Source organism: Podarcis melisellensis (assembly GCF_964234715.1).
Source record: "Podarcis melisellensis genome assembly, chromosome: 6".
NCBI lineage: Eukaryota > Metazoa > Chordata > Lepidosauria > Squamata > Lacertidae > Podarcis > Podarcis melisellensis.
The window spans coordinates 97,242,222-97,255,638 of NC_138538.1; the positions used below are offsets into that span (position 1 = coordinate 97,242,222).

The window sequence follows — 13,417 nt, forward strand, 5'->3', positions numbered from 1 at the left end:
AGAGTGGGTGGGGAGGAGGAGAGATCCTGCCCCCGAGGCCCAGCCCTGCATGATGTGCCAGCTCTGAGGGGCAGGCAGAGGGCAGGACGAAAGGGGGAGTGGAGTGCAAGAAGTCATGATTTAAAAAAATACTTTGTGTGTCCACTTCCAATCTTGCCCCTTTCTAAAATGTGTTTGTTAGTGTGTATTATTTTTTTTAAAAAATCTATTATAAAATAAAAATAGGATTGAGGGGTTTCCTCAGAACGGCGGAGAGCATGTGTGCTATGTCCCACTGGTGAAGTGGTTGTGGCACTCGCTGTTCTTTGGGTAGGAAATGCGGGGGTGGGGGGTTGGGACAAAAATGGGGATTCAAGGAGGGTCAGTTGGGGGGGGAGTGAGAAATGTCCCTATTTTCACCTGAGGAATGTTGGAGGGTATGCATACATATATATATATATATATATATATATATATATATATATATATATATATATATATATATATATATATATATCCTGAGCAGTGGCGTAGCGTGGGGGGTGCAGTGGGGGCTGGCCGCACCGGGCGCAACACCTGGGGGTTAGGGTTAGGGGGCGCAAATCCACGGGTTTGGGGGGTGCAAATCCATAGGTTAGGGGGCGCAAATTACTTGCCTTGCCCTGGGTTCTGACAACCCACGCTACGCTACTGATCCTGAGTGTGTTTATCCTGGTGTGTTGTGCTGTTCTGCTGCCGCTGTGGATTTCTTGCTGCTGCTTTTAGAATGGTAGCTTAGCTACCCTTTGTTGTTATATTTTTATTCTGTATGCCCACTTGAGTATGTCTTTAACACAGATAAGTGGGCTAGAATATCAAAATAAACATGGATTGGGCTTCAGTAGCTGACAGCAAGTACTACTATCTAGTTCCCAGAGAAGCTCAAGAGGTTCATGATTCAGGATCAGGCCGCCTTCCATCATATTTATAATTTTCTTCAATCTTGGAGGGGGAAAGGGTTAGAAGAGAAATTAGATAATTCCTCAAGAAGCAAGCAGGGAGTGCATATTCTTTGTTTCACCTTCCTGCAGCTAATAGAGAGGCTTCAACATGGATTCTGAGGGGAGGCTATTTTCAGCCAAGGGCAGGAGGCTTTGCCATTCATTTCCCCTCTCACACCAAAAAGAGAGCCAGCTGAGGGAAACTGTCAGAATGATTAAACTGTCTGTGGCCTTTTAAATGTGCTTGTGGGGAGGGTTTTTGTCTGCTTGTTTTTATTATGTATTTAGTGTTGCCATTTTGTATTTTTATGCTGTGAAGCACGCTTTGATTTTTGAATGAAGCGCAGAATACAAATTTGTGGTTTTTAAAAATTTACAGCACAAATGCCTAGACATGTCCATGCACAAGTACTGAAATAAATGGGGCTTACTCCCAGGTATACAATTGCAGTCCTAGTCATTTGGTAGTTGTAGAGTCTGGGTTTTTCATGCTATGGATACTAAACTAATATGTCTGTTGGTCTCAGAGCAAAAATATTCCAGGTTCTTTTTCAAATGATGACTCGAAAACAAGCACAAATATATTCAAATATGTTTGATTCACATACATTGCTTATTCTGATATCAGAAGCTGGAACTTCTTTCTTCAGAGTTTGGGTTATTTTGGCACAGCATTGGCTTAAGACATTTTGCATCCTCAGGCAAAGGGCAATATGGCGCTCCTGTCCCCCTTCCACTTACAGCCTCTGACCAGACTGGCAACTGAGTCTTATTCTGGTATTCTGGCAAGAGGGACAGCATCCTTCACCATGCCTGAAGGCAGCTGTGTCGCTTAGGGAGTGCAAGGAAGGTAGCTGAGAGGGTTCAGACTGGGCGTACGTCCTGGGAGCAGCTGGTGCCGCACCACCACCCCAAACATCCATCTGCCTGAGGCAGCCGACTCCCCTTGGCAGGACAGCCCAGAGCTTTCAAGGGGGCTTTAAAAAGTAGTCTGAAGGGAGAAGAGAGAAAGTGTGGGCTTTAGAGGGGGGCGGGGAAAGACAGCACAGATGGTGTAAAGAATAAAAAGGATCAAAAATAGACGTTTAATCATTTGGTGTCAATAGACTTGAAGTGTGGGGAGTGTTGAAAACAAATGAGAGGGAAAACAGTGTGTTAACCAACTTGGGCAGGGCTTTAATCTTATCATGGAACCATAGAATTGCAGAGTTGGAAGGGCCCAAGGATCATCTATTCCAACCCCTTTCTTTGATTTAGATAATCTTTTTCAGAGGGTAAATGCTTTGAGGCATGATTTACTGAACTTTTTTGGGCAGTTGCTGTAATGAAAATCTGATTATAGAAATAACCGGAAGGTTGTGTGTGTGTGTGTGTGTGTGTGTGTGTGTGTGTGTTTGCATTCATATACAGTGGTACCTTGGGTTAAGAACTTAATTCGTTCCGGAGGTCCGTTCTTAACCTGAAACTCTTCCTAACCTGAAGCACCACTTTAGCTAATGGGGCCTCTCGCTGCCACCGCGCCACCGCAGCAAGATTTCTGTTCTCATCCTGAAGCAAAGTTCTTAATCCGAGGTACTATTTCTGCAAATACTGTTATCAGCAGCGCCACACTAGCTTTCCAGCCAAGCAGGCGAAGGAGTTAGCAAGGACGGGGCAGTGAGGAGGTGGGGGGGGGGAATCTTATTATGTGAGATATGATATTATAGATCAAGTGACGCAAGTCCTGGTAATTCCTCTTTAAAGTAAGCTACACAAGGTAGAAATGAACTGGGAGAAGGGAGACAGGGTAAGCAAAAGTCAGGGGTATATAAGGTAAATTGTGTGAAGAACGACTGTGGGATTTGAAGGAGAATGTCATCTGGCAGAAGAGGTGGAAATATCCTATCCTGGATGTAAGGAAAATATGAGAAAAACATAGGTAAAGGAGATGGGTATAAATAACAGTAGGAGGTTCATTTCTCTATGTTCCTGACATTAACTTGCTGGAATTAATGGAGTCCCTCATCCTTCAGGAGGTAGGTAGCTTTTTCACGGGTATTTGTCCTATTGACCCTCCCCAGCATATTTCTCCTTCCATGCTGAGTACATAGTTCCGTTGCCATAGGGAGCCAATGGTCCCTAGCAGAGCAAGGATATTGTTGCTATGAATAGGTATTTAGGAAGCCAGGATCTTTTCCCTCTCACAGAGACTTTTGTGACTGAAGAGACATACTCTGAACATAAGACCCATACAAACTGACTAAGTCAATGACCTCCAAAGATCTGCACAGTTAACACCATGTCCCTCATGCTATTTAATATCCAAGTGAATCAAGTGAGATGAAGTCATTCTGAGATCCGGCTGTTGGGGACATCAGTAAGTTGATGACCCAACTATTTCTCTCCTTTTCATCTGATCACCGGGAGGCTTTCCTCCCCACCTGCACGCCAGCCAGCACTGGGGTGGGTGTGAGCTGAAATGCTGACTTTTACCCTTAAAGAGGAGGCAGATGGATCTCTTTATCTTTAATCTTAGCATTATGTACAACAGCAGCGCTAAGATCAAAGATAAGCTCTCTGCCTGATCTTTCTCTAAAAAGCAGGCATGTCTGATCTTAGTGCTGTGGTGCTTAGCGCTCAGACTGGAGATGAGAGATCACTCTGCCTACTCATTAGAGATCCTAGGGAGGGAATGGAGAGGTCTGGAAATGTTGATTTTGTGGGTGTATGTGTGTGCATGCACACATGCCTGCATGTCTGGTGTGTGACAGCATGTATGTATGTATGTATGTATGTGAAAGAGCTAGAGGGTGCTGTGTGCCATGTGTCTGCCGCATGCTTTAACAATCATGGAAGTATAGAGGTGCATGCAGAGAATTCTACCTGGCCTCCAACCTGGACATTCCCACTAAGGATGGAGGAATTCAATTCATTTCACATCTAAAGGTGTATCTATCTAGTTCTCACGTCCCAAAACAATATGCAAACTGAAATGCAGTCATTTTTCAAAAATCACACTTTTCCTGATTTTGCAGAGCAGGTCTTCAGCAAAGCAATACGTACAAATATGCATATACAGGTGAAACTCAGAAAATTAGAATATCGTAATTCAACTTAAAAGGTGAAACTAATATATGAGATAGACTCATGACATGCAAAGCGAGATATGTCAAGCCTTTATTTGTTATAATTGTGATGATCATGGCGTACAGCTGATGAAAACCCCAAATTAACAATCTCAGAAAATTAGTATTAAATGAAACCAGCAAAACAAGGACTGCACATAGAGCAATATTGGACCTCTGAGAAGTAGAAGCATGCATATGTACTCAGTACTTGGTTTGGGCCCCTTTTGCATCAATTACTGCCTCAATGCGGCGTGGCATGTGGCACTGCTGAGGTGTTATGGAAGACCAGGAAGCTTCAATAGCAGCCTTCAGCTCTTCTGCATTGCTCGGTCTCATGTCTCTCATCTTTCTCTTGGCAATGCCCCATAGATTCTCTATGGGGTTAAGGTCTGGCGAGGTTGCTGGCCAATCAAGCACAGTAATCCCATGGGAATTGAACCAGGTTTTGGTACTTTTGGCAGTGTGGGCAGCTGCCAAAGTCCTGCTGGAAAATGAAGTCAGCATCCCCATAAAGCTCATCTGCGGAAGGAAGCATAAAGTGCTCCAAAATCTCCTGGTGGACGGCTGTGTTGACCCTGGACTTCGTGAAGCACAGTGGACCAACACCAGCTGATGACATGGCTCCCCAAATCAACACAGACTGTGGAAACTTCACACTGGACTTCAAGCATCTGGCATTGTGTGCCTCCCCATTCTTCCTTCAGACTCTGGGTCCTTGGTTTCCAAATGAGATGCAAAAGCTGCTCTCATCAGAAGAGATTTGAGGAGACCAAAAGTGGAAGATCTCCCATCCCTAAGCCTTGCAGTGTCTGTTGAAATATTACACAGACCTCCTGGGGAAGTGAACAGTGAGGAGCTTTTCCTGGATCAAACCTAAAAGCAGAGCTGCTTTGGTTATGTGACAGTGTTGCCCATCAGGCTCTATTATGGTCCATTTGACTGATGGAAAACAAAAGAGCACGCTCTAGCTGCATGTCTCTGAGACAGATGCCTCCTTCTGCCCTGTCACCTTATTGTGGTACCCCGGAAGATTTTGCTGAAGTTAGAATTACAAACAAAGCTTCAAAAGTGCATGTAAGCCTTTCTAGTAGTTTTTAATGCCTTTAAGCTAGGTGTATTCACACAAAACACTCCCTCCACCCCCTCCTGTCTTTTGACTTAAACACTTTGACTTGTATTTAAAAGGTAAGGAACACCTCATTCCCCCACCATGTCATTTCCTTCTGAGAGTGGCCCTGTGAAAGTGGGGGCAGGGAATCACTCTCCAAGTATCTCAAGGCAATTTCACTCTGTGTGTGTGTGTTTACAGTACAGTATATGTCTATTTTAAATCACACGAATCCTTTTCCTATGGGACGTCAGGAGAGACACACCTTCCGATCTGGCACTCTGGCAGTTGTCAGCAGGGTCGTCCCGGAGTGCTGGCCAGGAAGGCGCTGCAGACTTGCGCTCGAGCGAGTGCTTGCACCAGAGCACCAGACCAAAAAACCATTCCGGGATCCAAACAGAAGCCTTCTGTGATCCGGTATGCCCCACTTAAAACAGCTCACTTGGAGTGTATGATTCCAGATCAAGGCCCTACAGCTGCTTTTTCTTAAAAATAAATCTGGACATTTCAAGCATACTCTAAAAAAAAGTATGAATAACATAACATGTAGTTTGGCCTGAGCTAGATGCCTTTATTCCATTTTTGGGTACATTGGGATTTTATGAAGCGCAGCACCACAAACCTGTATATTAGGAAAAGTTCACTTCATCAAATCCAAAATGATTCCAACCACACTGGCCCACGTATACTGTATTGTATGCAGCCATCAAGTATCAGTGACATTGCCTTATCTCTTTTTAAAACTCTGAAATTCCTTCTTCATAGTAAGATAATATATCTGGGCCAGTTAGAGTTGAGTAAAGTGGAATGCCTTTCATTATACGCCTTTAGGCGCCAGGTCAAAACGTTCCTCTTCAAACAGGCCTTGGGTCCATTAAGTACCCTTTGAAATGTGTTGGGGGTTGCTTTGTTTTTGTTCTTGTTTTTATTATGAGTTTTGTGTTTTCATTTTGTATTTTTATGCTGTGACCTGCCTGAGGTCTTCAGATGAAAGGTGGCATATAATTTTTGTTGTTGTTTAGTCGTTTAGTCGTGTCTGGCTCTTCGTGACCCCCTGGACCAGAGCACGCCAGGCACTCCTGTCTTCCACTGCCTCCCGCAGTTTGGTCAAACTCATGCTGGTCGCTTTGAGAACGCTGTCCCACCATCTCGTCCTCTGTCGTCCCCTTCTCCTTGTGCCCTCCATCTTTCCCAACATCAGGGTCTTTTCCAGGGAGTCTTCTCTTCTCGTGAGGTGGCCAAAGTCTTGGAGCCTCAGCTTCAGGATCTGTCCTTCCAGTGAGCACTCAGGGCTGATTTCCTTCAGAATGTATAACTTTAATAAATAATAATAAAAATATCACACACCAAAGTGAAATAACCATTTCGTAAACCTCATATTAGAATTTAAGCATAAGGACAGGCAGGTAGACCGATAAAACCCATAAACTGGCTCCCAGCAAGTGACAAACTGAACCTGCGTATACTGGGAAGGAAGCACTGAATACACTTACTCCAGTTCATGCTACTTTACTGAGAGCAAGTTTTGGCCCCCAAAATGGAGTCCGGACAGGACAAAATGGCTGCCACCATGTTCAGCAAATTCAGAACCATCACCTCTTGTTCCTTGCTCAGTATAACAGATATACCTGCAGGACTGAAGGAGGTAAGGAGCAAAATTAGGGAACAGTAAGGGGAAGATTTCTGTTTCATGCTTTAGAGAGGAGTGAACTGTCATCTAAGGTGAGTGGAGAGACATGCACTCACAAAAAAGGAGAATAAATTGAAGGGGAATTGACAGATGAAAGAGGGTGCGGAAGGGAGGGGAGGAAACCGCAGAAGACTGACAGGCCAATTCTGGTTTAATGATTTCAGTCCAGAGAAAAACAGGAAAGAAAATGTGTGAACTGAATACTAAATGGCACCACCAGCTTCTCTGAGAAGCAAGGGGGAACTTTGCAAAGAGAACAAAGCAGAGCGCGCAGGTTGCCCAGAGAAGAACAGCAGGAAGCCGCCTGTGCACCCAGATGCTTAAGGAAGGTTATCAGTGTCAGGAGTCAACTAACATGGAGGCTGCTCCCCAAAAGGAGGACTCTGCCTGAGGCCCTGATGCATTTTTAGCTTCCAGCCATCCTATCGCAGTCCTTCCCCACCTACATTGCCTGCACTTTCGCGAGGGCATTAGCTGGCATAGCCCCCCACCCCAGAATCCTGGGAACTGTAGTTTGTTGGTGAGTGGTGGAATTCTGGTGCCGTGAGGGGGAAACTACAGTTCCCATTGTTATTGGCGGCTTGCATTAAATGCATGGTGTGTATGCAGCCTTCGAGAATCTTAGAACTGTAGAGGTGGGGAACCCTGAGGGTCCTCTAGTCCAACCCCCTGCTGCGGAGGAATCATGAGCCTTATAACGTGGAGCAGGGACTGGAAACAGCAGGAGTGTGGGAAGCTTCAGGCCTGGAGGCCAAGCACAGCTCTCTGCGCCCTTTTATCTGCCCCAGAACACAGCCTCTCCACAGGCCACGCTCATGAAGAATGATTGTGCCTCTTGTGTGGGGAGATGCAGGGGCTGGGATCTGGCTTTTGCGTGGCTGGGATGTTGTTGCTGTTTTGCCTCTGGCCACATCTGCCACAGGCATGGAGCTCCCAGAAGGTTCCGCACCCTCGGGGTGAAACAGATCCCCCACACCTGTTCCAGGGGTTCTGGAGGGAGAAGGGAGGAAGGCAACAGAAGGCTACAGCTTTCAAAGGCAGCTTTATGTTTCAATAAATCTACAGTGCTGTCCTTCCTGTGTGCTTGTCTCTTCATCGACTTGCCTGTGAGCAACACAGAGTGCACAGTGAGTCCAAGATGTAGAGGGTGCAATAAGCAGCCACTTACTGTGGAGCTGGTGCTGCTCTTGCATGCAAGTTTTTTACAGCGTCCACACAATGACGTCCTCTTCAAAATCCCACTCCATCCCCTTTTAATCTGGATTTACCATTTCCACAGGTTTGGGTGTGTTGTTGTTGGGGTTTTTTAAACATAATCATTGATTTTCCACAGAAATGGGAAATCCAGATTAAATGGGGAAATAATATAGGGCAGCAATTTGATGAGCATGACATTGTGTGGATGTTGTACAGAACTTAAATGCATCAGCAGCACTAAGCACATGCACCATACATACAAAGCACTTCCCCAAAGAATCATGGGAACTATAGTTTACCCCTCCCAGCATCTTAACAAACTACAGTTCTCAGGATTCTTGGGGTTTTAAATGTATTGTGGGTGTGCAGCCAAGATTGCCATATGGAAGTGCCCCAAACGTCTGACCTGGGTAACTCAGGGCAGGCAGGATGTATGTGCTTTGTGTTTGTAAAAGGTCTCAAGCTTCCTTGAGAAAACAGTTGTAAGTTACAAATACAGTAGTAGGAAAGACTCCCATCTGAGGTCTTGGATTGGGGCTGCTAGTCAGGACTGACAGCAAATGGCTAGAGGGATCATTTCTGACTATGAGGCAGCTTCTTTACTGCCAGTTTTGGTGGGCACATCTGCAAATTGGTCATTTCTGCATGAAACATTGCTTCCTCCAGTATCTTACTACGCAAACAAATATGACTCAGAATCCCATCCATTTTCACTTACAAAAATGGCAAAGATAAGTCGCTTCAGTTGGACAGAGAAACATAATTTTGCCTGGCAAAACCCACTGAAGAAAGCAGAAAGGGCTGCAATGCTTCAAAAGAAGCAATTTTGAAGTGTAGAGAGAAAGTGCAGTCAGTTGCTGATGGCAGAACAAAAGTGCTTGATTAGAAAAGAACAATGAGCTGTTTATAGTGTTTGCAATTTTCAATGGGACTTGTCTAAATGAACCCCTTATTTTCCTGTTGCGCCCGACCCATATTGTACATGTATTGTACATGTGAGAATGAGCAGGGTGAGGAGAGCAAGAGTCTCAGGCTTGGAGTAGAAAGATTCAGCTTTCCATTGTACTATGGGAGAAGGGTGGCATGAGGTGGCATAAAAATGCAGGCAGCTGTCTGCACCATGCCTATGTGTTTTCAGTAGGCTGCTCTACACTACCACATGTATTATACTGCGGAAGTCCATAAAACAGATTTATAAAGAGACTCATATAGCGATCATGTGAAATGCTGGTGGCTCTGCACTGATGGTGAGCAATTTCATCCCATGTCTGACTGAACTAGCTCGCCCGTGAAAGTGGATTGCTCCCTGAACACCTCATTTGCTTCTCTGATTATTGTCTCTGGAGTAACATCCAGCCTTTTCTGCTGGGCTCCCCACGGTAGCACATCAGGGAGAAGCATCCATTCTACCTGCTTGGGCAAGCTTTCGTGCCACAGTGTGGTATGAAATATAGCTAAGCAAACAAAGTGCCGGCTGTTGTTTTCCCTGCTTCCTAGAGGCCTTGATTTGTGGCTGAGAATGTAGGCTTTGCAGTGATTTACATGTAACCAGGGGCTTATCGGTTTACCCAATGCCACTTGTCAGCTGTTCTGTGAATTGGCTCGTGCTTCCTTTAAAGGCTGGCAGAGGTGAGGAAAAGATCTGTTGTTACCTTCTACATCTGCAGTGGCTTGCAGATTTCTACCTTCAGGCCTTGTGAGCCTGATATCACAGCTGGTGTTACAGAGGAAGGGTTTGAATGCTGGATCCTCACCGTCATCCTGCACGAACTCTGCACATGAGAGCCAGTGTGGTGTAGTGGTTAAGAGCGGTGGACTCGTAATCTGGGGAACCGCGTTCGCGTCTCCGCTCCTCCACATGCAGCTGCTGGGTGACCTTGGGCCAGTCACACTTCTCTGCAGTCTCTCAGCCCCTCTCACCTCACAGAGTGTTTGTTGTGGGGGAGGAAGGGAAAGGAGATTGTTAGCCACTTTGAGACTCCTTCGGGTAGTGATAAAGCGGGATATCAAATCCAAACTCTTCTTCATCCAAACGCTTCTTCTTCAATATACTCCCTGCAGCTGCAAAAAGGAGAAAGACGGAAATAGCGGACAAGCTGCCTTTCACCATCTGATTTGCAGCTTGAGAAGTCCCTGATAGGCTTCTACAGAGTTACTAAGCAGACAGTGCGAAAACCATTGTTTTATATGATTGTCAGGTAGCCTGGCTGCATTTTTTTTAAAGGTTGTTTCTGTTTGGCATTCATCCTATGCTAAAGTCAGACGGAGGCAACCATCCAGTTCTGGAGGATCTGTTGTTTTGATGTTTACAGGTTGCTTCTCTTTCTAAAAAGAGTGGTTCCTGTTTTCTTTCCCACATATCACTATAACATACTTCTGATAATGCACTACCTTATCTTAGGGATTCCCACCCACACAAGAGAGATAAAGAGGTTTTCATTTTATGTCTATTACGTCTTTACTGTAAGAGTCAAATGGCAACATTCCAGTTTAAATTACAAGGCAATTCCAGAGATGATGTCAAAGACATCATCAGCCATACAAAATGTGAATTGCATGAGTCGCTATTGATCTGTTGGGTTTGTGTGACTCACTAAATGAGCCCAACAGTAGCAGATATGAAAAGAATTTGGGGCAGAATCCATCCTCCCACTCCCATCTTCATCTTTCATCCGGCACCTTGCCAGATTGCCATGAACTGGATTATTATTATTTATCATTTATTAAATTTTTATACCACCCTATACCTGCAGGTCTCAGGGGTGATGGTTCCAGTCCAACCTGCAATTGTCCTTGGATTCAGGAAGCCTGTGATGAGGTCCTAACTCTGCCATTCCCACACGTGCGCACTCCATACGGAATATGCCGCTCACACATGGCGGCCGTATAGGCTGCTGCTTGTGCAGCGACCGTATAGGCTGCCGTGCGAGTGGCAGCCCGTACGGACTGCGCACAGGCGGCAGCCCATACGGCCGCCGCACGTGAGAGCAGCAACCCGTATGGATGTCGCGTGAGTGGTGCCCATATGGACTGCAGGCGCCCTCGGCCGCTCTACAGCTGGGGGGAGGCAGGGGCCATCTTGTCACCTCTCCCAGAGTGGCACCCAGGGCAGCCCGCCCCCTCCATCCCCCTTCCTATGCTACTGCTGCCATGCACCCTCTCTGTCCCTCAACCTCAGTTCCAAATCTGTAAAATGGTAGTAATTGTGACTTATTAAAGTATCTTGCAGATTAAGAGTGCATTGTAAATAAATAGCAAATTTGTAACTGAAGAGCACACTCTTTCACTGCAGAACCACCTGGGCAACAGGCTTCTAAATCCCCACCCACAAACCCAAAACATGCTTCAGCAGTGAAATAGGTCTCTGAGGTATTTTAGGTTGCATACAACTGAAATATTAGTTGCTGTGGTTTTTCTCTTGTAGGGTGAGCCAGGTCCCCCCTGCACTTTGCTATTTAAAAACAGTACTAGCAATTTTGATGCTGATGCATTCACCATTCTGACCCCTCCCTGCCACCATGCTTCAGGCAGGCAGGCCTTATATGAATACATATATTCATTTCGTGATAATTTCTGAACTAACAAATTGGGACTTGGGCTAGATGATAAGGAAAAATCATCTGGGAAAGGATATTCAGCCTGTTCTGGGTATGGTGGCAACTGGAGAGTGGGTTGTAGCTTTGGCCAGGAATTACCGGTATTTTGCATCGTTTAGGAATGCATCATCTGAAGAATGCAGATGTGGTCACAGTCACAAATGCTCTGGTCACATCCAGGTACTCTCTGTGTTTTGTGTTGGCGTTGCCTTTGAAGGGTGCAAGGAAGCTGTTGTTGGCAGAGAATGCCAGGGTACTCTTAGCGATCCATTATTCAAAGCAGATTAACCCAATATTACACAAAATCTATTGGCTCCTGATACATACTTGAGCCCAGTTCGAAGTGTAGGTTACCTCCTTTAAAGCTCTAAGTCAGGGTGGTCCAACTTTTCATACCAAGTGGGCCGCAAGAATACTTTTGACACAGAACCTGTGGGCCTCACACTTCCCTGTCATGGGGGGGGGGGCGGGACGATAAGGCCCAAATCTGATTCCCACCCAGCCCTCGAGCTGCCTTCCCAAAGCCAGCTAAGTGAGCTGCTCTGACAGAGTCCTAGAGATCTACATCCTCCTTCTCAAAGCCTAGTTAGCATTTCTCAGCTTGGGAAGAAGGTGAGAGGGCTCTAGGATCCTGCCAGAGCCTCGAGCCTCATTTACCTGGCTTTGGGAAGGCAGCGTAAGGGCTGGGTGGGAAGGCAGCGTAAGGGCTGACCCAAGAGGCCTTGAGTACTGATAACTAGATTGGTCATACAGTGGTGCCTCGTAAGACGAAAAGAATCCGTTCCGCGAGTCTCTTCGTCTTGCGGTTTCTTCGTCTTGCGAAGCAAGCCCATTAGCGGATTAGCGGATTAGTGCTATTAGCGGCTTAGCGGGCTTAGCGGATCAGCTGATAAGCGGCTTAGCGGATCAGCTGATTAGCGGTTTAGCGGATCAGCTGATAAGCGGCTTAGCGGATCAGCTGATAAGCGGCTTAGCGGATCAGCTGTTAAGCGGTTTAGCGGATCAGCTGATAAGCGGCTTAGCGGATCAGCTGTTAAGCGGCTTAGTGGATCAGCTGATAAGCGGCTTAGCAGCTTGGGGAAAAGGGGGGGAGGAAAAAAACCCTGCAGGAACTCGCAAGGCATTTTCGTCTTGCAAAGCAAGCCCATAGGAAATTCGTTTTGCGAAGCACCTCCAAAACGGAAAACCCTTTCGTCTAGCGGGTTTTCCGTCTTGCGATGCATTTGTCTTGCGGGGCACCACTGTACTTATATTGCTTATACTGGACACCTGCTCTGTTGTTTGTGTGTTTTAAATGGTTCATTTTAGATGGTTTACTTCTGTTTTTAGATGCATTTATTTTTATATTTTATTGTAAACTGCAATGAGTACTGTTTCTGCCACATATATATCTGACAATGGAGCTTCCTGTTATATGTGTGGGATTATGAAAATACCACAGCAGCAATTATAAGACCATTTGTGACCAGCTAGTATTGATCAATGACATTTATCGGTCTTATGAAGTATGCAGATTTAATGAGATGGCATAACTGGATGGCACACTGAATTCCAATATTTCTTTGATGAAAATAGGGATGTCCTATTCCAATAATAATAATAATAATAATAATAATAATAATAATAATAATAATAATAAATATTCCACCCATCTGGCTGTGTTGCCTCAGCCGCTCTGGGTGGCTTCTGACATATATAAGAACACAATAAAACATTAAAAAAACTTCCCTATACAGGGCTGCCTTTAGATGTCTTCTAAA

The 13,417-nt window shown here is 45.4% G+C and overlaps 1 long non-coding RNA gene across 1 annotated transcript in view; it reads left to right on the top strand.

Moving 5' to 3' along the window:
- Nucleotides 1-4,213: 4,213 nt before the first annotated feature.
- The window catches only part of LOC309372030, a 29,657-nt gene continuing 20,453 nt past the window's right edge, over nt 4,214-13,417 (top strand). Inside the window, exon 1 of the long non-coding RNA XR_014169377.1 lies at nt 4,214-6,819. This is a non-coding gene — a long non-coding RNA (uncharacterized lncRNA). The remainder of the gene's footprint in view (nt 6,820-13,417) is intronic.